The sequence below is a fragment of the Coptis chinensis genome, chromosome 3, assembly GCF_015680905.1.
Source record: "Coptis chinensis isolate HL-2020 chromosome 3, ASM1568090v1, whole genome shotgun sequence".
Classification (NCBI taxonomy): Eukaryota; Viridiplantae; Streptophyta; class Magnoliopsida; order Ranunculales; family Ranunculaceae; genus Coptis; species Coptis chinensis.
The window spans coordinates 43,211,830-43,238,974 of NC_141458.1; the positions used below are offsets into that span (position 1 = coordinate 43,211,830).

Below are 27,145 nucleotides of genomic sequence, written 5' to 3' on the forward strand. Positions count from 1 at the left end.
GTAACTTCACATATACACCGTATGCCCAAGCCCAAGCCTAAAGTATAAGACACGTTTCTACTCATCAAGTGGGTAATAATAGAGACAATTTTCTCATTCATACTAAATGGTTTGGACTATTCCAATATTTACGTATTCCTAAGACAAAGAAATACATGATAACTTAACCATTTTTCCAACATAATGGTGATCCTATCACAACATGTGAAATCAGTTCGACGCAATTATCAGTCAAGAGTAGTCAATGTCAGACGTATATATAGTATATATTAGTTTCAGACGTATATTGGTGCTCCTGTGTGGTGTAGAGTATGATTGTTCAATTCCAAATATTACTTATTATCTTGTCTGGCCTAAGCTAGCTGTAGTAGATCTACACATAGAAAACTCATACTTGTGCCTCCTTATAGGGGTGGGAATTTGGCCCTAACGACCCAAACCCAGCCCTAAGCCCTATATAAAGCCCTCACAGAGTTTAGGGCAGGCGGGCCATGCCAGTGCTAATGCCTTCTAAGGGAGGACCAGGGCTAAAGTTCTGAAACATAGGCTCGACCATAATTCAGCCTTCATTAGCCCGGCCTTAACCAAGCCCTAGTTATAATTTCACTATAAATGCACATACCATAATTGTCCAACTCCTTGTTAATTACTACTAAAATAAGGGTTTTTTGTGTCACTTATTTTTTTTTTGTCTCATGTCACTTACTAGAAAAAAGTGATACATAGAGTTTTGATGTGTCACTTTTTTATAGAATGAGGGCTGATATGTTGCTTCTAGGAAAAGTGACACAAGTAATTTTATTTTTTGTGTCCCATTATTTGAATGTGACACTAGTGGTTTGCATTGTTGTGTCACTTCTGGGTGTAAAAAAATCGAAAACAAAATTAACAAATTATTAAAATATATAAGCAACACTAGTAATTGCTTATGCCACCTAAATTGAAAGTCGTGATTTGGGCCAAAAAGAATTAACTTACTAAACCTAAAAGGAAAAGAACACTTCTAGCAAAAAAAAAAGGAATTAAAAAAAAAAAAAAATAGAAGAAAAACTCTGTCTCGCAAAAACGCTGAAGAGACCTTACCGTTCTTCCTCCCAACTAATTATCACCGGCGTTCTAACACCACACACGCTCTCCCACCCAGCCGTCTCTCATCCATCCCTCATTCTCCGTCCCAGTTCCCTTTCCAGCTGTCGAGAGAGAGAGCAAGAAAATAAAGGTAATATTTTTTTTTTCGTTTTTATTTAATTTCATTGAGCAAGTACTGGTTTACCTCTTGCCATAACTTAGCTTGGGAACTTGTCTGTTGTTTTTTGTCCAAGTGAATTATGAAACCCTTTCTACTCCCTTCTATTCGTCGTTATAGTTTGTATGTTGAGCAGCATTTACTTTACTTCTTTTCTAACCCAGTATAAAAGTATAATTAAGGTATCTTTTCTAGCTTGTTTCTTTTCTTTTTTTATTGGCAGTTTATATATAGTGAGATGATCACCTTTTTTCAATGGTTGAATTCAATTGGGTCTTGGGCTTTATTACTATTTAATAATAATTTTTTGATTTTTTATATTGAGGTAGTTTAGTTTGGATACAAGTGATAAAGTGAGTTTCTTTCTTTATTTATTTTTTGTAATTTTTTAGCTAAATTGGATAGTGGGTTTTGTTCATTCTTTCTTATTAAACTTGGTTTTGTTCATTCAGAAAAAAAAATCATCTCGTAGCCGTTGGATCTTGCAATGGGGTATCACTAATCACTAATATTTTTGAAAATGAGGGGGGTAACACTAATTGCAACTAGTAATGGGGGTAAGTCTAACTAACCCTTTCATTTTTGTTAGTTACAAGAGTTTGTTTGAAGAAAGACAACTTTGAATTTGATAATGTTAAATTGGGAGTCTTGAAGGGATTTCCAACTATTGGTTTTAGTAATGGGATCTTGGCACTCTTAGTTGTTTATTATAAAACATTCAATCATTTCAAATAACCCTGGTCTACATATTTAGTCATTAGTTTAAGCAGCTCTATATTTCTTTTTGTTTCTTTTTATGAATCTTTTTGACTTATTTAAACTAGACTTCTTTAAACTATAGGATTAGGAAGGATGAAGGAATAAAATATTTTGATTCTTTCATTATTATTATGTTATTTTTATAGATTAGTTGATAAGAATAAATTATTGGCAGTTGGTTATACCGGATCAAGCCGTCAGTGACACATGAGCCATTTAAACCTCGTGTCCCAAGCCATGAGAAACTTGTTAGTGAATTCAACCAGACTAATAGTTTTGCTAACCCAACTCAATTGCGTTGGAAACCAGTAGAGATTCCTGATTCACCGACTGATTTCATTGATGGACTCTTCACAATGTGTGGGGCTGGAAGCTCTTTTCTTCGACATGGATATGCTAATCACATGTAAGTGGTTGTTCTATTTGTTTGGTAGTTGAAACTTACTTGATTCACCAGAATTGTTGAATGCTTCTATTCTTCATTTTTTCATTATAAATCGTTTTTTTTTGCTAGTTGCATTCGTATTGTCATGGTCTCTCTTTCTTATAATATGTGATTTAGGAAAGCGGGGATCCTAGACTTGTGTGACTATTGACGTCTGTTTTAAAAATAGCCCTGCTGAGATGATAGATGTGTTCTGCGTATCTGCGGAGTCTAATGATGCTTAGAGAATAGAAATAGATCATGATGCTAAGTTTGACGTCTATGAAAATATAACAAACAAGAGAGAAACTAACATCTTTTTTATTGGTCTTGCGACTTGCATAGAAAATGTAGAAGATGTAATCCACCACCAAGCAAGTTTTCACACTTGATGGCAGTCGGAAACATAATACAAATACAGGAAGATGTCTAGTGACTTGTTTTGAAACATGTCAAAGTAATAACTATTTCCATCTAGATAATCATGTTTTTAGTAGCTTGCCACAGCATGCCAAACTACTGGAACTGTAGAAACCGCTGCCTTTTCTGACAAACCTTGTTTTCATGTAGGTACACTGCTAACAAATCAATGGAAAACTTTGCCTTTTGCAGTGCTGATGGTGACTTTTTGGTAGTTCCACAGAAAGGAAGTAAGTTATTCTTGGTAAATTTTTAAGAACAATCCGGAATGTTGAATGTTTGGTCTCAGATATTTATTTGGCTTGAAATTGTCAGATAGGTAGCCATTGAAATTGTCAGATAGTTTCAGCAGTAATCAAGGTTTCAGCAGCAGAATCTCCTTGGTAAGAATAGGATTAGTGATTATGTTGTGCCATGACTTGCTTACACACTTGAACCGAACAAGTTCTTTAACAGGAGAACAAAGTAAAATATAGGAGATTAGTTCTTTAGGTAAGTTATCAATGCTCACTACTAAAAGAAGGGCTTTTTGTGTCACTTTTTTTTTAAGCCTCGTGTCACTTATTGAAAAAAAGTGACACACCAAAATCTTATGTGTCACTTGTTTAGAACATTTGGCTAGTTGTGACACTCGTTAAGAAAGTGACACAATTGAAATCAGGTTTATGTGTCACTTTGGTCAGAAGCGGCACGTTTAGAGATATTTAATGTGTCACTTTGGTCAGATGGGCCACGAGTAGAAAAATTTAATGTGTCACTTACAGATAAAACTACACGTCAACTTTTTACCGTATTTTGAATTTGAACAAAAAGCGACACACACAAATGTTTCCTAGAGCTCACGGGCTTTAAAGCGCCCATCATCATCCTAGTAAGGATAGAAATCCACGATTCCTCAAATAAAATAAGGGCACGAGTTCTCTCTCTCTGTTACCCCGTCTTCTTCCCACACACTAACTCCCCAAACTCCAATCTGCACCGGAAGTTTTTTAATTGCCCAACTAGTGCAAAGTGGAATATTCTCCTCCTTCTCAACACCCTCAATTCACTCAGTTAGGGTCGGGCATGTGAGGTAAGCCTTTCCCTTCCCTGCTTTTCGGGTGCTGTGATGAGATCCATCTTTCGGCAATTTAATTGTGGGTAGCTCAAAAGTGAAAGATCAATTTGGTAAGCTCCTCAATCGGTTCTCCCTCTATTAATTTTCTATTAGTTAAGGTGGGGAAATACCGATCAGAGTGGCTTGATATCGGACGGACATATTATGATATATCAAAAACGGTTTCAGCCCTAATTGGATCAAACCGAGATATCCGAGCTTCGCCTTTGAAACCGAAAAGGTAATGCAGGTAATAACTAACCGTTTACCAGAATTCCAAACACTTAAAAAAAAACTCTCTCTCTTCTCTCTACAAACATCGCGCCAAAGTTTGAAAGATGCCACAACAAGGTACTAGTCTGTTTTTTGTTTAATCTTTTGTTATGTTGAAAGAAAACTTATTTTTGGTGTGTCTGTCTTACAAGAATTTCCCGGGTTCTACTTTGATCCAAACAAAAACAGGTACTTCCCCAATAAAAGATCCGTTACCTGGTTCAACTTCCTACTCTCACAAACCTCCTTCTACTTCCAAGCCCAACCTGGTATGCTTTACTTACCATTGTTATGTATATGCTACTTTAATCAAGTTTTCATTGAGGAATGCATAGTTAAGTCAATGCCCCTGAGGTATCCCTTTTTATTTCGCCTCATATATATGATGGGTAAGGTACATAAAACGAATGTAATAGTCCATGCCTTAGCAAATATTATGAGTTTGATTTAATTTTGTCTGACTTGGATTAGGAAATCGGTACAAGATCAACATTTTAGTTAATTTTTTAACAATTGAGAAAGATGGGGGTTTTCTTGTATGAGTTATACTTGTTACTGATCTTATTTCAGTAGAAAATGATGGAATTAAAAAAAAATGAGGGTATCTTCTGTCTTGTTAGTTTCAGATCAGTAGAATTCCCTCTAATACAGGCTTGAATGCTTTAAGGGAGGGAGAGAAGGAGCTGATAAATGTTACTGATCTCATGTGTTGCATACTATGCAAGGCATTGACTAGCTAGGCAAGTCGCGTGATATCTATTTGATAAAATGTCAGACAAAATTTTGCTTTTGGTATTCATTCAAGTTTCAGTCTTATTGGTTGCTAGTTAGTTCTTGCACAAATGCATATATGTATTATGTAAAGGAGACTTCCTTGTGATCTGCCCTCATAAGGATGTAATGGCTTTCCATGGTGTTAACACATGCTAATCTTAGTATATACTATGTAGGAAGGCGTACCTACTTTATAAAGTGGACTTCGCAAGTGCTTATATCAAATTCAAGTTATACGAGCTAAGTTACCTTGTGCACTCTGCACTGTCTGAAGTCTCAATTTCACACATTAACTACTCTCGCTGGCTTGCTGCATAAATTATAGTTATGCAGACTTCTGCTGCCTGTAAGTTTCCGATTTATTTCCTTGAGCCTCATAAGATTATAACTAACTTTTCATATTGATATATAGTAATATATAAGTGCATGCATTTCCTTAACGAAGTGTTAATAATGAGAGTCGTGTGGTATTATGCACGCACCAAGGACTAGCTGAATTACACTTATTGCTTCAAGTGTAGCTTTTAGCAATCCTATTTGTATCAAGAAAAATTGTATGTTTTAACATTCCTATTTTCTTCATTCATATTGTATCAAGAATCACGGAATGTAATTTCATAATTATTTACAGAGCTAAAATTATCATTTGGGGTGTGTAACTAAGAACCAATAACTTGTGGTGAAACAAAAGAAAAGAGAAGAAGCAAACATCATACGTCCATACTTTTGAATTTTTATAGAGTAATAATAAAAGTGCCTTTAAGCTTAGGTGCTTAAGTGGACAAAAAATTTATATGTTTTCTTCAGTGGACTTATTGAAAGGTTGAAACCGGTTTTTAAGCGCGTGCATGAACATGTTACATTAAATGTGGTCCTCTCCAGAAGCCTAGATTTGAGCTAACCGCGCGTCCCTTTATTGAAGTCACTTTTTTATTGTAACTGTTTGCTAAATCAATAATAAAACTACACCTTCTGTCACTTGACTCACTTCTTGTATGATTGATGTTCCTTGTTAAGTAAACTTGTATATGTCACTAAAGCTGTTTGTATGTTGTAGTATAGAGAACGAATTTGTTGATAGGCATAGAAGTTTATTGGGTCACGTCTCACAGTTTGGCAACCTGGACTCGAATAGTTTAACACTTCACTTTATCTTTCTTTTTATACACAGTTGCTATTTTTGCTTTTGCACTTGGAACTATGAAGTATATCTTTATGTTTTCATTCAATACAAGTTTATTGGAACCTACTATTAAAGTTGCATCTGCTCTTATTTTTTATTTTTTTTTGTGATGGAATGGTTAGGTGCTTATGGTGTGCACTACCACACCATTTCGCTTGCGCTTTTCCAACTTCTCACATTCTGAACCGACTAGTTTTGCTTCGATCTTGAATGCACTTGATTAATGTTTTTTTTTCTAGCTAGTTTAGACCACTCAATTTTTCAATATCATCATCTTTGCTATACTGAAGGACTTTTATAAAAGCAAATCGAAGTTGTGAATGGTTGATTTTAATTGAATACAAGTAAGGTTTGAGTTTACGGTTTGAAACTTTGAGCCGCAATATAAGTTGCCTCCATTTGCATTGACCATTCGACACGTTTATGTAAATTTTGGTTATAAAACTTGTTGTAGTCTTTATGCTTGACTTGTCTCAGCATAATGAACAAATATAAGGCTTGAGCTACTGTAACTTGAGATGAATTGAAGATGGAGCGGATTGTTTCCAACTCCCTAACAGTATGCCTATTTTCTATTTTTACATGAGAAATGGGTGGTGAATTTTGATTGTCCACATTATTACTATCATCACATTTGATTGCATTTTGTTTAGAGTTAATTCCCAGTTAGACACAAGTCCAATGATGAAGACCATGCACCTCTTTTGGAGTATAGTTCTGAGGTAGTCATGCTTGATGCCTGTGTAGGAGGAAATGCATTTGTGTAGTTTGATGAAATGTCCAATGCAAAAACAGGGGAGAATCTAGGAATTCCAGAGTCAGATTATGAGGTAATTGTCTCTGTTCACTAATTTATTTTGAATGCATTCTTTCTTTACAAAAATAATAATAATTACAATCACTATGCTACTGCCAGATTTTTGAATGTGAATCTATTTGATGCTTTTAGGATGGAAAGTTAAGATTTGATGATTTTGGTGGAACTTCTCAATTCTTCTCTTGGAGAATTCGATATTAGTACTTTAAAGGCATGATTGTTCATGAATAATTGACATGCTTGACACGATACTATGTGGAGCACACACGCTATGGTGACACCATGCATTAATCAATCTTTTCTAATAGTGGGATAAACTAGTTCCCTGGATTGCCTGTGTTGAGGTGAAAGGTGACAAATATGCTGCTTTGGTCAACTTCGTTCTTTATATGAAATTCCTATGAAGACTGTTGGACTCTTTTGCTAACTATACTGTTCTTATTGATTTTTTTTTCCTACTTTTGTAATATATCGTACCCTTCTTGATTCACTTGCTCTTTTATTTTTTGTAGTCATTGTGGAATGAGGACTTTGTGATGCGGATGCATGGATCGATTAACAGATGAATAGATAGCAGCTAGGTTTTTTGGTATTGGAAGTGCGCACAACAAGCTAAGATATTGCTAGGATACTATTGGCACTATGTTTTTTTTTTTTTTTGGTATTGGAATGACTTATTTTGTTGGGAGTCAAACTAGATGATAAATACTTAGTTTGATCGATGAAATCAATAGAAATTAATTGTTTTGAATGTTGTTTCTTTCTTCTCGAGTGGCTATTGTTTCCATATCATAAAGCAGGTTAAAGTGATTTTGGTTGTGATGTGTTGATAAATGTATGTGAATGTTGTTTCTGTCATAAAGCAGGTTAATGGGATTTTGGTTATGACGTATAGGATGTAGGTTGAGAAATGAATACGATCGAATACAAAAATGAGAAAAAGTTTTAAAAAAGATTTATTTTCATTTGTCTCGCTTTTGGAAAAAGTGACATAATATATATTAAAAGTGACACAACTAACCACTCTTATGTGTCTTTTTTTTTTTTCATAATGAAGTTACATGGAGTTGATTTCTAAAAGTGACACAAGAAGTAAGGGGCATTTGTGTTGCTTTTGATGTACTTGTGTTTCACTCACGGTCAAAAGTGACACAATTAGTATACTTAATGTGTCACTTTTGACGTGCTTTATGTCTCACTCTGGTCCAAACATGACACAACTAGTATACTTAATGTGTCACTTTTTGACGCACTTATGTCTCACTCACGGTCCAACCGGTGACACAACTAGTATACTTAATGTGTCACTTTTGACGTACTTATGTCTCACTCTGGTCCAAAAGTGACACAACTAGTATACTTAATGTGTCACTTTTGACGAAATTATATTCCACTCTGGTCCAAAACTGATACAACTAGTGTCACTTTTGACAAACACTATGACACTCTTTCTTAAAAGTGACACATTTAGGAAGGCTTTTGTGTCACTTCTGGTAGAACTTTATGTGTCGGGGGCTTATAGGTCACTTCAGAATTAGTTTCAAAAGTGACACAAGTGACTTCTTGTGTCACTTAAAAAGTGACACAAAAAGCACTTCCTTTAGTAGTGGCTTCTATTTAACTGCCTCGCATGATTTTTTTGTGATCACCATAACCTATTTTGTATCTCCCATGCATGTTGCTGCTACTACCAACAACAAAAATAGTGGGTTCCTTTGTATTGCCTTTGTCTGTGTTGCTTTTTTATCCTTCCATCATATTCAAAACCATCTCTACTGCAGTTTCCCATTGGGTTCCTTTGTACTGCCTTTGTACTGATAGAAATATTGGATTCTTATCTATTTTTGGAAGAGGAGCTGAAAAATAAGGAAAGGAGGTTGGCAATGGAAGGAAATAATGACATACTATGGCATTAGGAACTCCAGAGCCTAGTGGTCGAGTCAGGGCAGGTGGACAATATACCACTCCCACTATGTACTTCAATCTTCCTAATAAAATATCAAAGAAATATCACGAGGATTTGGAAGCGAAGTTGAAATAGATGAAGTTCGTCTTGAATTCATCGACTTTATCCAACAATTTATCTGAGTAGTTAATTTGGTTAAGTAGGCTTCCATATTTTCCCTTTCTTTATGTATATTTACTTTTCTTATCGATTTTTTTTCTTACTTGTGCAATATACCCTTCTTGATTCACTTGCTTTTTAATTTTATATACTAGTCATAATGGAATGATAACTTCATGATATGATGCAGGTGCATGGATCGATTAACAAATGAATAGATGGCAGCTAGGTTTTTTGGTGTTGGAAGTGCGCACAACAAGCTAAGACTTTGCTAGGATAGCATTAGTGTCATGTAGTTTTTTTTTTTTTTGTTTTGCTTTAATTTATTGTGATTATTTTGGTATTGGAATGACTTATTTTGTTGGGAGTCAAACAAGATAATAGATACTAGGTTTGATCCACGAAATCAATAGAAATTAATTGTTTTGAATGTTGTTTATTTTTTCTTGAGTGAATGTTATTTCCATATCATAAAGCAAGTTAAAGTGATTTTGGTTGTGATGTTTTGATAAATGTATGTGGATGTTGTTTATGTCATAAAGCAGGTTAATGGGATTTTGGTTATGACGTATAGGATACAAGTTGAGAAATGTATACGATCGAATACAAAAATGAGAAAATGTTTTAAAAAAAATTTATTTTCATTTGTCTCACTTTTGGAAAAAGTGACATAATATCTATTAAAAGTGACAGACCACTCTTATGTGTCGCTTTCTTTTTCATACAAGTTACATTGAGTTGATTCCCAAAAGCGACACAAGAAGTGGGGAGCTTATGTGTCGCTTTTGACATACTTGTGTCACGTCTGGTCCAAAAGTGACACAGCTAGTATACTTAATGTGTCACTTTTGATGTACTTATGTCTCGCTCTGGTTCAAAAGTGACACAGCTAGTATACTTAATGTGTCACTTTTTACAAAATTATGTCCCACTCTGGTCCAAAAGGGATACAACTAGTGTCACTTTTGACAAGCACTATGACACTCTTTCTTAAAAGTGATACAAGAGGCTACTCTTAAGTGTCATTTTATTAACAAAAAGTGACACATTTAGTAAGGCTACTACACCAAAACTAGAAATCAGTAACGCTTACTTTTTTTAATTAGTAACGCAGTTTTTTCTTGTGAGAGAGTTCCTCACATTTTATTACCGTGAGGAATGATGATAAACTGTTACAATGATTTTTATTAAAATTGAATTAATTTGTAACGGCCTTGGTTATTTTCTCATGAATATATATGTTGCTAAAGTGTGAGCGATTAAAAAAAAATAAAAAAAAGAGAAATTTGGGAATTTAGCAAACAGGAAAAAACTCGAGCTCTAGTGAAGTTTTTTCGCTAATTCACAACTCTCCTCAAGGAAAGAAACTCTCTTTCATTGATTCTCTCTTGAATAAATCTCTCTCAAATCTCCATCAAACACCTCTCAAATCTCTTTCAATCTCTCACTAATGTTTGTTGCCACCGTTGTAAGTACGCCTTCCTCTTCCGTTCAATTACCTAGGGTTTTCTAATTGGTCAGTCACACTTACTTCTCTCTCGCGATTTTACTCCACTATGATGTAGGGTTTGCTTGGTCTGATTCAGTCCAAGTTCGGTTTGAGTTGCTGCAAAAGGTACAATTTTTACTTTTGGTTTGTGTGTTCTTCGACTGAAGCTACCATCTTATGGTCTGATTATTGTTCTTATTTGTACATGTTTTTTATTGATTAATGACTTGTACATGTGTTCATGTCTTAAATTCTCAACATGCTTCTCTGAAAACTCTGTTTTTTCATTAAAAGCTTAATGACTTATAATTGTGTTCTTGTTTTCACATGCTTTTAATTAATTAACTATCAATATTCAGTCATAGTCACGCCTTAATCCGAAAGTAATGAAAAATTAATTCTTTGAACTAAACAACCCCAACATTGAAACCAGTTTTAGATTCCCTTGAATCTTTACATGCTACAGTTAGTCAGACTTGTTAATCAATGAGATTAGTGCAATAGCCTTTCTCATTTGTCGGAAAACAACACGTTCAGAATGTTCATCAGACCAAACTGCCATGAAGTGTCCTTTACATGATTTGTTCTTGTGGGCTGATTTTAAGCTTCTAAGTTTGGGATTTAGTTTTTTTGATGCGCTTCTTGTTATCAACTTTTCTATACACTGTAACTCTGAGACTATTCTTTCTTCCTGTTTGACATTTTGACTTACTAATTTTTATGCCAAGCTAGTGGTACCATGCATCAATGATGGGCTTTGGAATTTTGGGTGGTAGGCGTTTTTGCCAATTTAATAACATTTGTCTATTCTTAACATTTGTCTATATTACCATAGTAATATAATATTACCATAGTAATATAGTATGTATTATTGAATTTATTGTAAAATTATTCAAAATATCCTATGCGTATACGCTCTTTGGATTAGAGAGCTTCCCAAGTTAGCCGCTTTCTCGCTCCCGTTTCACGTTCTGGCGACTAAGGTCTATCGATCAACTAATAGTACATCTATTAAGTAGTATTGTCTTGCAATTGAGACTTTTGAGAATCTTCATGTATAAACTACTATACTTATTATGACTCAATAGCCAATAATGATAAGAATCAATGATACAAGTCCCTAATGCTTTTGAGGTACCCTTTAAACTCTGTCGGTTAATTATAGTTTCAAGTTCCCTGGCTATATTCAATTGCTTGATTATTTTCTTAGCATTGCAATTATGTGGCAGTGTGCAAGTTTCACTACAGTTACTTTTGTGAAAATTTCTTTTGACTTGGTCTTCATTTGGACAAATTAAATATATGTCATCATTGTTATGAGTGAACTATAATGTTTGTCTATTTTTTTTCTGTGTTTCCTTGTTGTCAAGTTTGTTATGGTGGCTGGATTGAAATATTGTATACACATTGGATGTTGTGTTGCTTAACTGGAAGTACTAGTTTCTTATTTCGTTCTTTTGTATTTTTATTACCTGATTAATAGTATTTTAGGCCACCAACCCCAGAAAAAGAAACAACCCTACTTATAATGCACTACACCAGAAAAGACGTTTACTAACGGTTATATCCGTTACCAATATTTTTACTAACGGTTATATCCGTTAGTTCTGGGGCGTCACTCTCAGTTAGGCCAACTTTTGTAACGGATATAACCGTTACTGATAATAATATTAGTAACGGTTATATCCGTTACTAAAATTATTTGTAACAGATAGCCAACAACCCATGGTCCGATAAATTTGGCATTTGTAACGGATATAAGTGTTAGTCAAGTTGGCGCTTCAATTTCTAGCGGGAAAATAATTTGTTTGTCACGGATATAACCGTTAGTAATGGATGTGGTCACTTGTTTACTAACTATTGTTTGTAACGGATATATCCGTTAGTAAATTGTAGCCACTAAAAAAAAAATTCCGAGTCAAATAATATCCAATACAAATTTGGTCAAATAATATCCAATACAAATTTGGTCAAATAATGTCAAATGAGTAGAAGCAGAACTATGTGACTGACTTCTCATATTTATATGCAATGATATGATGAGTACAAAATTTTCACCAAGGCTGGGCAGAAAAAGGAGCTCCCAAAGCCTTCAAGAGTGGTGGACGTGAATGGACTAAGTCAGGAGACTATGGAGAAGCAAATTGATTCTTGGACCCCCTCTCCTTCGCCATCGACGCTTCTTCGAATTCTACATAGATCACGAAAAGCTCAAAGTCATCTGAATTTCAGCTCACCCTTTAACATTATAACCTTCACTATTAAAATTATTATAAATACCAACCTCATTACTCTCCATTCTCCACTAGATCTAAGTAAACACAAAACATTTAACATAATGCAAACATAAAACAATTACCCGTTCTCTTCGGCGAGGAAATCTAGTATGGTCAATAGCAGTAGCTGCTGCACTAATTGAAGCTGCCCCTCCATTTCTAACATTCCCAATATTACTACCATTCATTCCTCCATTTCCAGCCATACTCATCATCATATACTTGTTACTCTCTCACATTTTCATAAAGATCTCTTACAATGACAACAGATCTGTAACTCAATAAATCATTTCCCATATCTCTTGCAATGAGTTTCTCTGGAAACAAGACAAAAGTGCATACCCTAGAAGCTACAGCATATGCAGCTTGAATGCTGGTCATCCCCTTAAACGGTGTAAGATTAGTGAGCAGTTCCCTCAAAACTATGGAAAAGCTGTAGATGTCAACCTTATGATCATAGTGTTTCTTCTCTCCACGTAGAAGTGGGGTTGTGCTGCACAACTGATTAAAATAGATAAGGTTGAGCATAATATGCTTTGTGACAGCATATTTATTTCAATTTTCAAAAGCAAACAAGTAGTCGGCAGAGGAGACACCTCAGGGGCCATCCATCTGTAAGTACCAATCTCGATGAGACATTGCTTCGATAGACATGCCGGGGGCCATCAAATTTTAACCTTTGTTTGGTCTTACATTATGACACATTACGTAGAAAAACAACAATCATTTAGCGGTAGAATTACTCACTTGCATAAACTTGAGCCATATTTGATTATTATATTTAAAATTCAAGTCGAAATAGAAGGCGAAGCAATACGCGGATAAACTATGAAAGTTTTAAATTTGTTTACCTCAAAATCAGGGAAAGAACTTTACCGGGCTTAGTCACGGTGAATGATGCCATTAGAATGTAAGCATTCCATCACTCGAGCAATATCTAATGCAAAGTTTAGAGAGGGGGCAAATCCGGACGGCTTGGGACGATGTCCTGAGATACTTTTAAGTGAACCACCTTTCATCAGATCCGTGACTATTAGCATATATGGTTGCAGAGATGCACCAATAAACTGTCACACCACAAAAGCTTATGTCAGTATCAAGAATAATGAGCCAGTACTATCAATAGAATGTCCATACTTAAATTCCAAAAGTATTCAGTTATATGTGTGGTATATCTGAAGAGTAAGATGCAATTTATATTTAATTACAAAGTCGTAGGCTGCATATATGAAATATGAGTCGTGAACTATTCATTTCTACTCAAAGAAAAACAGTTCCTGGACACTTAGAGATCAATAAATTACATGCATTGTTCATTTCTACACGATTTTAGAAGAACATATAAGAGTCAAGTACTAGGATATGACAGAAACTCTCACATACATATCTACAAGGTGGTAACTATGACGAATTCAAACTGAACTATGGAGAAATGACTCGTGAACAATATAAACATAAACATGACACAACCTGATCCAGTGTCCAACTTTTACAATGCCTCCGACATGCTGACCTACAGTAACCTAACACACTCCTATCCTGTGAAAGTGTGTCCACATGGGTCTAAAATGCAGGCACAACATGGTCAGCCTGAGACAAAGTCGAGACTAAATGTGAGCTCTAAGCAAGTAAAAGAATCTATAGTTAAGAGAGGAAGGTAGATATAATGTCGATGGAGATACTACGAAAACCAGTAAAAGTGAACCCCCTAGGAGCTACAGTTATCTTAGTAAAGGACAATGTGTTTGTTAAAAAGCAAATTCGAAACAAAACTTTTCGGGTATTGATAACGTGGGTGGCGTGGTAAACAAATGACTAGCTGAACCCGGTGAACCACATGCTCGAAAATCCTGGTACCTTTGGTTCAGTGACTGTGTAAAGCAATAAGCTAAAATTAAAATCTACTTGGATTAAATAAGGCTAAATTTACTGGAGATCTTTGTGCATTCAGTCACAAGCTTCACGCCTTTTCCCATATCAACGGATGGATAACACGGCAATTTCGCGGGTCCTTCCCATCAATGTAGACCATAACCCTTTGTGCCCCCCATATCTGTTCCTGAAGCATAACGACTTTGCTCGCCATCTATAAAGAAATCACCATTTAGAATCTTACCCCCAAATGCAATTCCGACTCTTTCACTATGTTTATACCTCTATGTTTATACCTCAACTGGATGTTGATGATCTCATTACCAGCTTGATCTACGACAGAAGTCCAACTCTTACCATGAACTGGAAAGAAGCATGAACTACTTAAAAACGGGCGGGATCAGACCATGTGAAGCTTGTGGGGAGCTGGTGCTGGAGGAGTGACTGAGACAGCAATTCCCAAGCAAGATGAACTTCCTAATATTGGAGAATGCAATAGCCAGATCTCTATAAGAAAACATACCAGAACTGCTAGAGGTTCAGATGTTGCAATTGCATCACTGCCATCTGCTTCATATATATCTCGAACACCACGACTATCACAGATATACACAATGACTCCTTTCTTTAACCTGAATTTGTAAAACAAAAATGGAAAAGTACAAGAAAATTAAAATGAATATGAAAAAAAAAACTATGGTTCTAAGACAACATGTCTGTTAAAGTTCATGTATACATACACAACACATGCATGGAAGCTAAGATTTGTTTCTAAGGAATATATCATTAAGCTTACGGATCTTTGCAATGCCACCCTACTTGCGGGGGGTTCGGAGAAGAAGATATATAACAAGCCCATGGACAACTCTACACCGGTAAGAGCACCTTGAGTACCGACGCCTTCAAAGAAAATAACAACATATACCGGGAATAAAGGCGTAAACAATTGATGGGGATTTCATAACCAAAGTCATACATAATCCAAGCACGCCTAGCGAATCTTGGATAGATAAGAAAAGTAAATGTACCCGCAAACTCTTAAACTTTTCTCGCTCAAGAAAGCGAAAGTGAAAGGATCATCTAGTGTGGCAAGCATCTTCCTTATTGTTGTATCGAGCGAACACCATTATAAGATGATTACATAACCAAAATATCAAACACTGATCGGGGAAGTAACACGTACAATAAAGGAAGTTGTAAAATAAGCCATAAGAACAAGATATTAAGCTTGTACATGTTTCTTCTCAGCGTGTTCATTGGTTCATTCTTTGATCTGATCTCGCGATACGAAAACCGGAAGGAGGGCATGTACTAGTTTCGCATCTGCTTTCATATACTAGAAAAGCCAAAATAATAATAAAAAAAAAACAGATAGAAGGATAGTATGTACCCGATTATGTTGCGTAATCACAAGTAGCAACAATGGAGTTCCAACATTATGAACCTCGCATGCATCAAACAATTACACAATCATTAGTGGCAAATAAAAGTAAAAACTTCAAATTAAAATAGCTAATGGAAAGAAGAAGGGAAAAAAAACTAACCAGGGGCTTACACATCCCCCGGCTGACTACTAATTGCTCCAAGCATCTCGTCATCTCTTTCCCGGCTGACTACTAATTGCTCCAAGATTGACCTGGTTCGTCAGAGAAATTGGAGAAGATGGGCGTAGAGAAGCTAGGGTTCTTCAGAGAGTTTTTTTTTTGTTTCCTGCCGTATGAAAAAAGAGGCGAGATAATTCCTTTTGTAAGTGTTAGCCGAAAAAAATAAGAAAAAAGAAAGGGGAAATGTGACCGCGTTACCAAATTTGCCCGATCGTGATATTTTTTTATTTTCCAATTTATTATGCATATTTGTTTCCTTTTCTAACGGATATAAATGTTAGCATATCCCAAAATAACTATGAAAACATTATTAAATATTAATTCAAGATTTTAAGTAACACTTGTTATAGTAAGCATGTGTGAAGTTGGAAAAACGCAAGAGAAATGGTGTGGTAGTGCACGCCATAAGCACCTAACATCCTAACCCCTCTAAAAAACAAAACAAAAAACAACATAAAAATAATGAGAGCAGATGCAACTTTAATAATATGTTCCAACTTGTATTGAATGAAAACATAAAGATATACTTCATGGTTCTAAGTCCAAAAGCAAAAGCAGTAAGTGTGTATCACTTGAATTTGAAATAAACACGAGACTCACCTTATAAAGTAGGTACGCCTCCTACATAGTATATACTCAAATTAGGATCACAAGGAAGTCTCATTTACAGAATATATGCATTTGTGCAGTAACTAGCAATCAATCACTTATGGAATACACAACAATTACTGAAATCAAGATTAATGAGTCATGTCTCATTTACGGGACAAGCGAGTTTACTAATATTCTGATGAAATGACTTTAAACACTACTAAAAGAACCTCAAAACATAGTGATATGTAGAACAAATTAATCATACACAAGTGATGTTCCTAGCAATACATAAAATGAAGTCCGTAACTCCATCCCATTTGTCGTGGAAAGTTTTAGAGCCACCACGTTAGAACACCATGGTGACACATTTCAAACTTAAATTTAGTGTACATATCGTAAAAATCTAAAAAGCGTATTTAACAAATGTATAAAGTCTAAATGTATTTTGTATCTATGCCACACAAGCTCATCTAGCAATAGGTATCTAATACATGTTTCATTAGATTTACATACTACGTGCGAATGTTCAAGCATAAATTCTCTGATTTCCAAAAGAACCAACAAGTGTCCTATCGACAACTGAAATATGTAAAAATACTAAGTCCAACTCTAACAATCATTTACTTGCCACTATGATTAGATTCATCGAGAACCTCACAAACATATAAGATAGTTGCTTGAGAAAATTAAGTTTGCTCCACGGTGAACTAATTAAATCTAGCAAGTTATGTATATATAGTTTTTATACTCCAATAGAAATATATTAAGAAGCAAGAGATTCTTACAATGAGAAATAATACAACAAAGAAAACTTTGACACCAAAATTTTATTTCTTCATTCCAATGAAAAGGTAGACTCCTGAAAGTGTCCAATGACACACTTGTCTTGGTCTCTATTCTCAAATTCACCTAGTCAAGGTTAACTAATAGGGTCAACTAATAGTAATGTTGTAACTATGAAGATAAGGATATAAAACCCACCTATACCAAAATGTTTTAATGCTTTTATTAATAGACAATTGTGCTCTAAGGATAAACAATTACTTTCACAACTATTCTTTCATACTCTTAGTTAATTAAACCATGTATATATTTAAGTAAGTTGAAGATTTCCCAGTTGGGTTTTGAGAACCCTATCGTGGCACAGCACAAAAAACCCACCCTTCAACACAAACAGTTAGAAATTTATTTCTTATACGTGTTGTTCTTCTTCAAGTCTAGGCAATAATTTTTCGTCTTTTTACTAAAGAAAGGAAGACAATAGTTCCTCTTGCAAACAAAATAAAAAGGGCAGATGGAAGAGAAGAAAAAATTGTACCTCAAATGCCAAAGATACCTCCTTTAAGCTAAGGGCTCATACACAATTAGGTATATATGCTCCTGTAATTCCCAAATTGAAAAACCTAAAAAGATATATAATTAGAATTTTGTGCGCAAACAAATTAGAGGAGAGAGAAATCAGACTGAAAAGGGATTTACCTGATTCATCTTCTTCCTTCATGCTCTTTCCTCGATCTGGTTCGTCTGATTTGTTCTCCCTAAACCATAGAAGAAAATTGGCTGTCTTCCTATTCAACCGATAGATCTGGAAACCCTAGACTTCATTGCTTGAGAGGAAGAGAGTGAACTCATGTAGGCAGATGGGCTTGAGCTTGAGCTTGAGAGATGTGATCGACCCCTTCTCGGATTTTGGACTTATTTAATTTCTTTTAAGTGTGTTTTATTTTCACTTACGCCCTTTCTAACGGATATAATTGTTAGCCAAAATTAGAAAATAAATAAATCCTTGGCAAATAAATAAACAAGGGGAAAATAGATGTACAGTAACGGATACCGAAATGCCTAACGTTTATATCCGTTAGAAAGCAAGTAACGGATATAAGCGTTACAAATGAAAATTTTGCCCTGTTACAAAATGGCCATTCTGGTGTAGTGATGATGATGCTATCATACAAGATCTCACCACCCATGTGATTGGTGTGGTCAATGGTCGAGTGATGTGTCGCCATGGCTGCATAGGATAGGGAGGGTATTATTGAAGGCATACTTTGATAATATGACCATCAGTTTGCATAGGTTTTGAACATGCATGAACAATGCTTCACTGCTACGACTTATATATGAAGTCTTTGCACTTTGACAATATTCCTTTGTGATTTGCTACTGTGCGATACCCACTAGACCTGCATATTCGAAGGAACTCCCTAATTTCATATATTAATTTCTACACCATACAGTAAAGTGTTTTGTTTACTGTATATACGTTATGCACCATGTGTCTTGGAAATGTTTACTGGTTGGGTAAGTTCACAACTTGGTTTAAAGGTACTAATTGATTGGGCATCATACATGTTTAGTATTTTCAAACAAAGGCGAGTAATATATACCACAAATTATGCTTGAACTTGAACTTGAACAGGTCTAAGTTAAATACTTGAACTTGTTCCGAAAGGTAAGACAACAAGGAACCAAGCCAAAGGTAAGAATGTACAAGTGAACAAGTGATATACACACAATCTTCACTTATGTTGAGCAAGTTACTTGCTTGGAACGGGTGTACAAGGGGAAAGTAAGTAGTCACTCTAATATATTCATATACATGGTTTATTAATTGTAGGCCTGTTAGAATGTTGAATACACTAAGGATAAAAGCCTTGAATAGTTTGGTATGATATATGTCAAATTTTGAATGAACCGAGATGTAGGCTTAGAATTTTATATATCTTGTAAGTATATAAGATATGTCGCCGCTTGTAAGTATGCCTTCCCCTTCCTCTTCCTTTTAATTACATAGGGTTTGGTAATTTTTCAGTTGGATTAATTAACTTCTCTCTCTCTCTCTCTCTCTCTCTCTCTTCAGTTGGATTAATTCTTCAGTAAGGGATTTGCTCGGATTGTTTCAGTCCAAGTTAGATTTGAGTTGCTGCAAAAGGTACGATTTTTTATTTTCATTTGTGCATTTTCTTTGAGCGAAACTACTATCTTGTAGTATGATTGTTCTTTCTGCAAAGGGATATGATTTTAGGGCTTATGATTATTACTTTTACTAGAACAATCAGGCATCAAAATTAATTGTTTTTGGGAGTTGTTAGTTCTCTATTTCAGTTTGTTGGTTTAATCAGACATGTAATGGGTATGCTCTATTATAGTATCCATGACACGGCAGCGACTTCAGCCGCAGACATTTTACGCTTTCTGTACGTCCTAAAACTATCTATACCACATGATGTGTATGTTTATCTTATAAAAGAATGCACCCATTTACGTGACGCTGAAACTGGTGAACAAGTTCACACTCACATGACCAAAAGTGGTCATGGGATGACTTTACTATTAGATAACAGGTTATTATTCATGTATGTTTCTTGTGGTAGTCTGGATTCGGCATGAGAACTCTTTGATAAAATGATTGCTAAGGATTCTATCTCGTGGGCGATTATGATTGCGGGTTGTGTTGAGAATGAGGAGTATTTAGGAGAACTTACTTTGTTTAGATATAAACAGATGAGATACCAATATATGAATACTATGCAGTTCGAACTCTTCTTTTGAGTCTCTGGATTGTTTGTGGAAATGCATTTTTGTGGTTATTATCTGTTTACATGTTCTTATCGTTAGTTTATCTCTATGGTTTTTTTCCAAGTAAAATGATTGTGGTAACTAAACTAATCGATGGTGTTAAAACTGACTTTGAGAGATCTTTTCTTACATGTCATTATTTGATTATTTGGACAAATATTATCTTGTCATCATAGTCATGAGTGAACTCGAGTGTTTGTATTTTTCTTTAGTGTTTCCTTGTCAAATTTGTTTGGTGGCTTTGGTAGATCTCACTAGTGCTGGATCCAGCATAAGAGTCAAGGTAAATAGAATAAGTTACTTACATTGTGTTATAATATATAGAAATTGTTTCAAATTTACAAGCCTAGTACTAGTTTGCTGCGGGCTTAATTTAATTAATTACTTAGTTATGGGGAGAATATTCTTGCCTGCTTCAGAACTGCCTGGTTGATTTATATGGATGTCACAAAAATGGATTTTGGCTTATGTTTTTTTGTCATTCTACAACTTCATTTATCTAAGGTGGTCCAACTTCATCAGATAGTGGTGTTCACCTTACCCTGCACTTATTATAGCCTACTTCTCTTCCAATTCGTCATAAACTCAATTACATTCATCTTTAATTGCAAAAACACAATCCTTTCATTTTTTATTTTTTTTCCTTGTCCCTATCCATGTTGTCATAGACTCACAGTATCATCTTTCTTCCAGAATGCTAGGTGTTCCATTGATGTAATATGGTTTGCTTGGCATTATTAAGAAAGGTTCTTTCTTTAAATTCTCCACAAATGCACTGTGACAATGAAACTAGTGGCATGTGGAAAATCGTTAGATATGAATATGTTACTTTAAGCGAGCCAGGAAAAAAAAAATCTTCCCCACTCCGCACATGCCTCCATTGCAATGTAGTATACTAGTGTATTTGAATTACGATGCCACAAAACAATCTACTCAAAACTAACACTGCTATTATTTTCTTTCTTATTTTTTCATGTCTTAAGGGGATTGCAAGAAGGCTATTCATTTGTGGGAGCCTTTGTCTAGTGGAACATGGAAAGTAGAATCTACTCTTTCTGTTGGGCATGCCAGAAGTGTTGAGGATCTCTAGGTACACTCTAACTTAATTAACAAAACTTTTTCATTTTTTTGTGTGGGTGTTTAATGCGGTAAACCCTCAATTTGTAGTCTATTCCATTCTAAAAGTTGTCTAAATTCCTTCATGCTGTCTATTCATGAGTTTTGTTTTGGAAGATGGGTTCTTACATGTGAGTAGTGTGAATGTATGGTGTATATATATTTGAAGTGTGGTATCTCGGGTTGGAACTAATAGAGGTGTGTAACACTGATATAAGTGGAAGTGATGTATATGTTGTTTTCATTTTAATTTTGGTATATAATTTATAGTGTCCTTTTTGATTGAAGATTGGTTATTTGACTTAACTGGCATTGGTCGAGATGGTTAAGTAGCTGGTTCTACGAATCAATATATATTTGAGTAGCTAGTTTTACGAATCAATATATTATTTGATTTTCAAGTTATGACAGGATTTTATGTATATGAAATGTTGAAAATGGAGGAGACTCTGCCAAAAATTTTATGTCTTTCGTTAAGTTTGTCGGACAAGGTTATAGGATTTTGGAAGTTACATAAACTTTCATGTTTATACTATGCTTCTATTGCTACTAGCCTGTGGAATTCCGTGAGTTTGAGTATAAGGAGCTACTACTTAAGAATAGGATATAAGTATATATCTATACATATTTGTTTTTCTCACTGACTCAATTTTATATATTTCTATTGGTGTATAGGATGAAAGGGACTTTTTCGATGATACCATCCCAAAATCATCCCCCGATGCTTGCAACTCTTGAAGGTGCTAGTTCTATACTAATGACGTGAGAGTTTGAGTTTAAGGACAAGTCCCATTGATTTGGAAAACAATGTGTATTTCATTCATGGCAAGTCCTATTTATAAAAGATGTTTTGGTGATGTTATTTTAATAAAAGATTATGTGATTGGATGCACTTGTGAGATTAATTTCTTGTTTATGTTATAGGCGATTGTAAAATACCCAATAAGTGGGGAATCTATTTTGTGTTCAATAGTCACCAAAAAGGGTGGTTTTGGGGGATTTTTTTTTTTTACATATGAAATAGTTTTGTAATGGTGGAAAACCGTGAACTAAGCTTTGCAATGAGTAACACTTACTTAAAACAACAAAACCGTTACTAAAAAGAAAATTAACCGTTACAAATTTTATAAATCAAGAACACAAAAAGCGTTACTAACTTTATAAAACCGTTACCGATGTTAGAAAAGAGTAACACAAAAAAGCGTTACTAATTTTATAAAACCGTTACTAATGTTAGAAAAGAGTAATATAAAAAAAGCGTTACGAACTTTATAAAACCGTTACTGAAAAGTAATACAATTGAGCAAAGAAAACCGTTAGCAAATATTTTCAGTTACGGAAAAAATCGTTAGCAAAATAATGCTTTGTAACGCTTAGCCGTTACAAATATTTGTAACAGATTATCCACGCCCAAACTGTTACGGATAAAAAGCGTTACAAATATTTTTTGTAACGGTTTTGGACTGTTAGTAATAGCCTATTCAGAAAATTGGGTATAAGTACACAGACGCAAATTTCTTAAGTTCATAGGAAATAACAAACTTTTTTTTTGTTTTTCCTCCATAAAAACTGAAATTTGACATCTGTCTCAAATTTTAGATTGACTTTTACAATTTTGACCTCTTTTATTAGTCCCAACTAAAAAGCCAACTACCAACAAAAAAAAAGCTACGAATTAAATTAGTTACCAAAAAAGTAGTGGGTTAATCAAAATAACTAAAATTAATCTGAAATCTACAAAATTCAAATTAAAAGTGAGATGAATTTCTGGAGAGACCAAAACAATGTGGAAAACATAAACTTCAAAAACGGAAAAAAGTAATGTTGATTACAACTAATTTCAATGCAGCTTTAACAATTTAAAATGTATAATTTTGAATAACATGTTTAAGCTTTGTTTGATGTAATTCAAATTGTGAAAGGACAAATGGTTTTTTTTTATAAGACAATTGTATTATTTGATTGCAGTACATCTTGGAGCAATACACACACACCCTTGTTTGATGAGTGGCCTCAATTGACACACACACCTACAGTCTGTGCACATTAGATTTTCATATTATTTATTTGTGGAAGAAATTGACAGTTACAAATGAAAGGGTAAAAAGGAAAAATAAAAAGTTTTAAAAACAGTTAATACACCCAAAAAGTGACGTGTTATTAAAATTGGAGTATAATCAAAATATAATATTGGTCTTTCTCTAGACAAAAAACACACTAAAGAAAGTGTCTAGAGCCCAATTTCTAGCCTATTATGGTGTGTCACTTTTGGTAGAACTTTATATGTCAGTGACTGCTAAGTCACTTCATAATTAGTTTCAAAAGTGACACAAGTGACTTCTTGTGTCACTTAAAAAGTGACACAAAAAGCCCTTCCTTTAGTAGTCATTTAAAAAAACACTGTCTTTCGTAATTTATCACTTACAATAGGATGTACTTCTAATAACTTATCTTATATAAGAAAAACTTGTAAACCTAATTGTTTCTATCTCGATCACCACGCACAACTCCCCATCTAATCTAGCCGCCAAGAAGAATAATGAGCACTAGCCTAATAAAAAATAGGTTGACATTAGTAAAAGCTCATTCCAAACTCTTATTTGTTTTTGTGTTTTTCGATGCTAAATGTAATTTTGGTGATGTTTGAGTACAAGGAAGAACAAATTGATATCAGTGAAAACTCTTTCCAAAATGTGTCGTGTGCATTTTAACTATAATTTTGAAATACTATGTACTTCAATTCATTAGATTGTGGACGTGTATTTTAAATTGTAGGACTTATTAGGGATTATTACTAGATTGGTTGTTATTCTAATTTCAAAGTGGTGGGACTTTGAGTTTGCAAATCTTTGTAAATATAAATGAGTTTTAAAACTGATGAAATAAAAAGAAGAAAAACATCTGAGGGCTGACTCTATCTTTGACTTTAGGACTAGGCTAGTCCGGCCTTAATATCTGAAGGGCTTTAAATATTTAGGGCCGGCCCATTTTCCACCCCAACTCCTTAATATAACATCAGAAAGTCTGTTAGAGTGTTTGATGCAAGATGGATGTTATATTTTTTGAACCTAGAAACGTGCATGTATTGCAACTGGCAAGTTCTAGGCCGTTATTTAAGTTCACTAAACAGAAGTAGTACAGAACACATTTGAGGAATGACCGGGTCAATCAAGTACCTTCCTAATAATCCTCAAACTATATATTTGATCAGGAATTCATCAGTTGCCACAAATCTGTCCTTCTCCTAAAGAACACCTAAAACCACCACCTGGTCTGCACACTCTCCTCCATCTCCAAAAAGTAGCCATGGTTGAAAATCAACCTCACGTGGCAGCATTAGCCTTCCCATTCGGCTCACATGCCTCTCAAATCTTCAACATCACGCGTAGGTTAGCCATTGCTGCCCCAGACGTGACCTTCTCATTCTTCAATACTCCAAAATCCAACCGTAGTCTCTTTGAATCTTCCAATGATTGTTCTGGCTATGACAACATTAAGATATACGACGTGGATGATGGTGTGCCTGCAAACCACGTGTTTTCTGGGAATCATTTCGAAGAGATGGATCTTTTCATTAAAGCCACGCCGGATAACTTTAGGAAGGCGATAGAGAAGGCGGTATTGGACACAAAGAAGAAGATCAGCTGTGTGACAAACGACGGTTTTTTATGGATGACCGGAATTATTGCTGCGGAGTTGGGGGTACCCTGGGTTCCCGTTTGGGCACCTGGTGCTTCTTCATTGTCGGTCCACTTCTACACCGATGCCATCCGTGAAAACACTCATGGTACGTAAATACTTACTCTGAAACTTGAGATCAAAAGGTTTGTTGTTTTTCATCATTTTCAGAACAACAAAATAACTGTATATTAGAAAATGGACATACATAAATTTGACACATAAACACTCATTAATGTTGATTTGTTCTCCTCACTGTTAAAGTTACCTCCACCGAATTATTTTAAATTTTCTAACCAAGCCAAACAGAGTCAGTGAAAATTTAACGAACTAATGATTGCTTCGGGAAAATTCTTATGATATTTTTTGGGAATGTTATGTAGTTACGGAGTTACCCCATAAGAATCTACAATTAAGTTAGGAGATATCGTAACAAAAAATTAGCCAAAATCTAAAATTGTAAGTGCACTAAAACAATCATTAGTTCGTTTACATAGTAAATTCTATATCTGCTTACTGAGGAGCCCTTCCCTTCGAAAAATTATTATTAATTGATTGAGTTGCGAGAAAGTTTGTTATAATCCTCGCCGTGTACAGTTTAAGTGGTTTCACGTACAAATGTGTTTGTAGTACTGAGCCACGCATATTTATTGCAGGGAGAAACGAAGTCCTCAGCTTTATTCCAGGAATGTCATCTGTAAGTGTTTGTGATATACCACGGAGATCTGTATAAATACAGAATCACACTTCGCTAAGTTGTTGCATATGGCGGGATTAGAGATGATGCGTGCCACCACGCTGTTGTTGTTAACACGTTTGAAGAACTTGAGCCTCATGTCATTGAGGACTTGAAATCAAAATTCAAAAATGTGTGTTGCCTTGGGGCCTCTGACACTGGCATCTCCATCAAAATCTGATGCCAATGACCCATATGGCTGTTTACCATGGCTAGATAGTCAGAAGTCTGCTTCAGTCGCATACGTTAGCTTTGGAACATCAGCCACACCACCACCACATGAGTTAGCTGCGTTAGCTGAAGGACTAGAGGCAAGTGGTATACCATTTCTATGGTCCCTGAAAGATCGTGTAAAGGTGCATTTGCCAGAAGGCTTCTTAGAAAGGACTAGTAAGAGAGGAAAGGTTGTCCCATGGACTCCTCAATGGAAGGTACTAGACCATTCAGCTGTTGGAGTGAACGTGACACACTGCGGGTGGAACTCGGTGTTAGAAAGTATCATGGGTGGAGTACCGATCATCTTTCGTCCCTTTTTTGGAGATCATATGTTGATAGGACGATTCGTGTCTGACATATGGGAAATAGGTGTTAATGCTGGTGATGGAGTTTTCTCAAAACAAGGAACATTGGATGCTTTGGAAATCATCTTGTGTAAAGAAAAGGGGAAAAAAATGAGGCAGAAGGTTGAGGCTCTAAAGCAAATAGCAAGACGTGCTGTCGGACCTGAAGGTAGCACTACTAAGAATTTCAACACATTGCTGGAAATAGTCACCAGAAGATGAGAGAATGCAAGCAATTACTTGTTCTTGTTCTTTTTCTTGTCTATTCTTTTTCTGTATTTTTTTCTTTCTCTGTATTTTTCTTTTTCCAGAAGCTTGACCAGAAATTCTGTTGGGGACGTAGGATATCTTGAGTTGTGAAGGTTAAATTGTGTGATCTGTACTAGGAGAGAAACAATGGAACAAGGTGATTCTACCTATATTTGTGAGGATTTTGGTCCATATTCTGTCAGTTGATCGCGTTGACATTGAGTCTATTTTTTGAGTGCCAATAAATATACACTATGGTATTAACCTTGTCCACCCAAATGCAAGTGATACTCAAAATCAAGGTATATCCGTATATGTATACAACGTATTTCCCG

General features: G+C 35.1%; 3 long non-coding RNA genes and 1 pseudogene across 4 annotated transcripts; 3 read left to right on the top strand and 1 right to left on the bottom strand.

Moving 5' to 3' along the window:
• The first annotated feature begins 1,924 nt into the window (after nucleotides 1–1,924).
• Nucleotides 1,925–4,166, top strand: LOC147509711 (uncharacterized). The gene is made up of 3 exons (XR_015216621.1): nucleotides 1,925–2,411; nucleotides 3,000–4,016; nucleotides 4,135–4,166. It is a non-coding gene; the product is annotated as an uncharacterized LOC147509711 (long non-coding RNA).
• Nucleotides 4,167–4,214: 48 nt separating this feature from the next.
• LOC147509712 (uncharacterized) lies at nucleotides 4,215–7,642 on the top strand. 2 transcript variants are annotated; one of them, XR_015216623.1, is made up of 4 exons: nucleotides 4,215–4,487; nucleotides 5,169–5,338; nucleotides 6,829–7,005; nucleotides 7,505–7,642. It is a non-coding gene; the product is annotated as an uncharacterized LOC147509712 (long non-coding RNA). The 2 variants fall into 2 exon arrangements; XR_015216622.1 differs by having other exon boundaries at nucleotides 4,215–5,338.
• A 7,203-nt stretch (nucleotides 7,643–14,845) lies between these two features.
• On the bottom strand, nucleotides 14,846–15,397 carry LOC147509713 (uncharacterized). Its single transcript, XR_015216624.1, has 3 exons — nucleotides 15,218–15,397; nucleotides 14,991–15,138; nucleotides 14,846–14,908 (listed from the first exon to the last, which is right to left on the bottom strand). It is a non-coding gene; the product is annotated as an uncharacterized LOC147509713 (long non-coding RNA).
• Nucleotides 15,398–24,745: 9,348 nt separating this feature from the next.
• On the top strand, nucleotides 24,746–26,906 carry LOC147509714 (anthocyanidin 3-O-glucosyltransferase 7 pseudogene; annotated as a pseudogene).
• The last annotated feature ends 239 nt before the right edge of the window (nucleotides 26,907–27,145 follow it).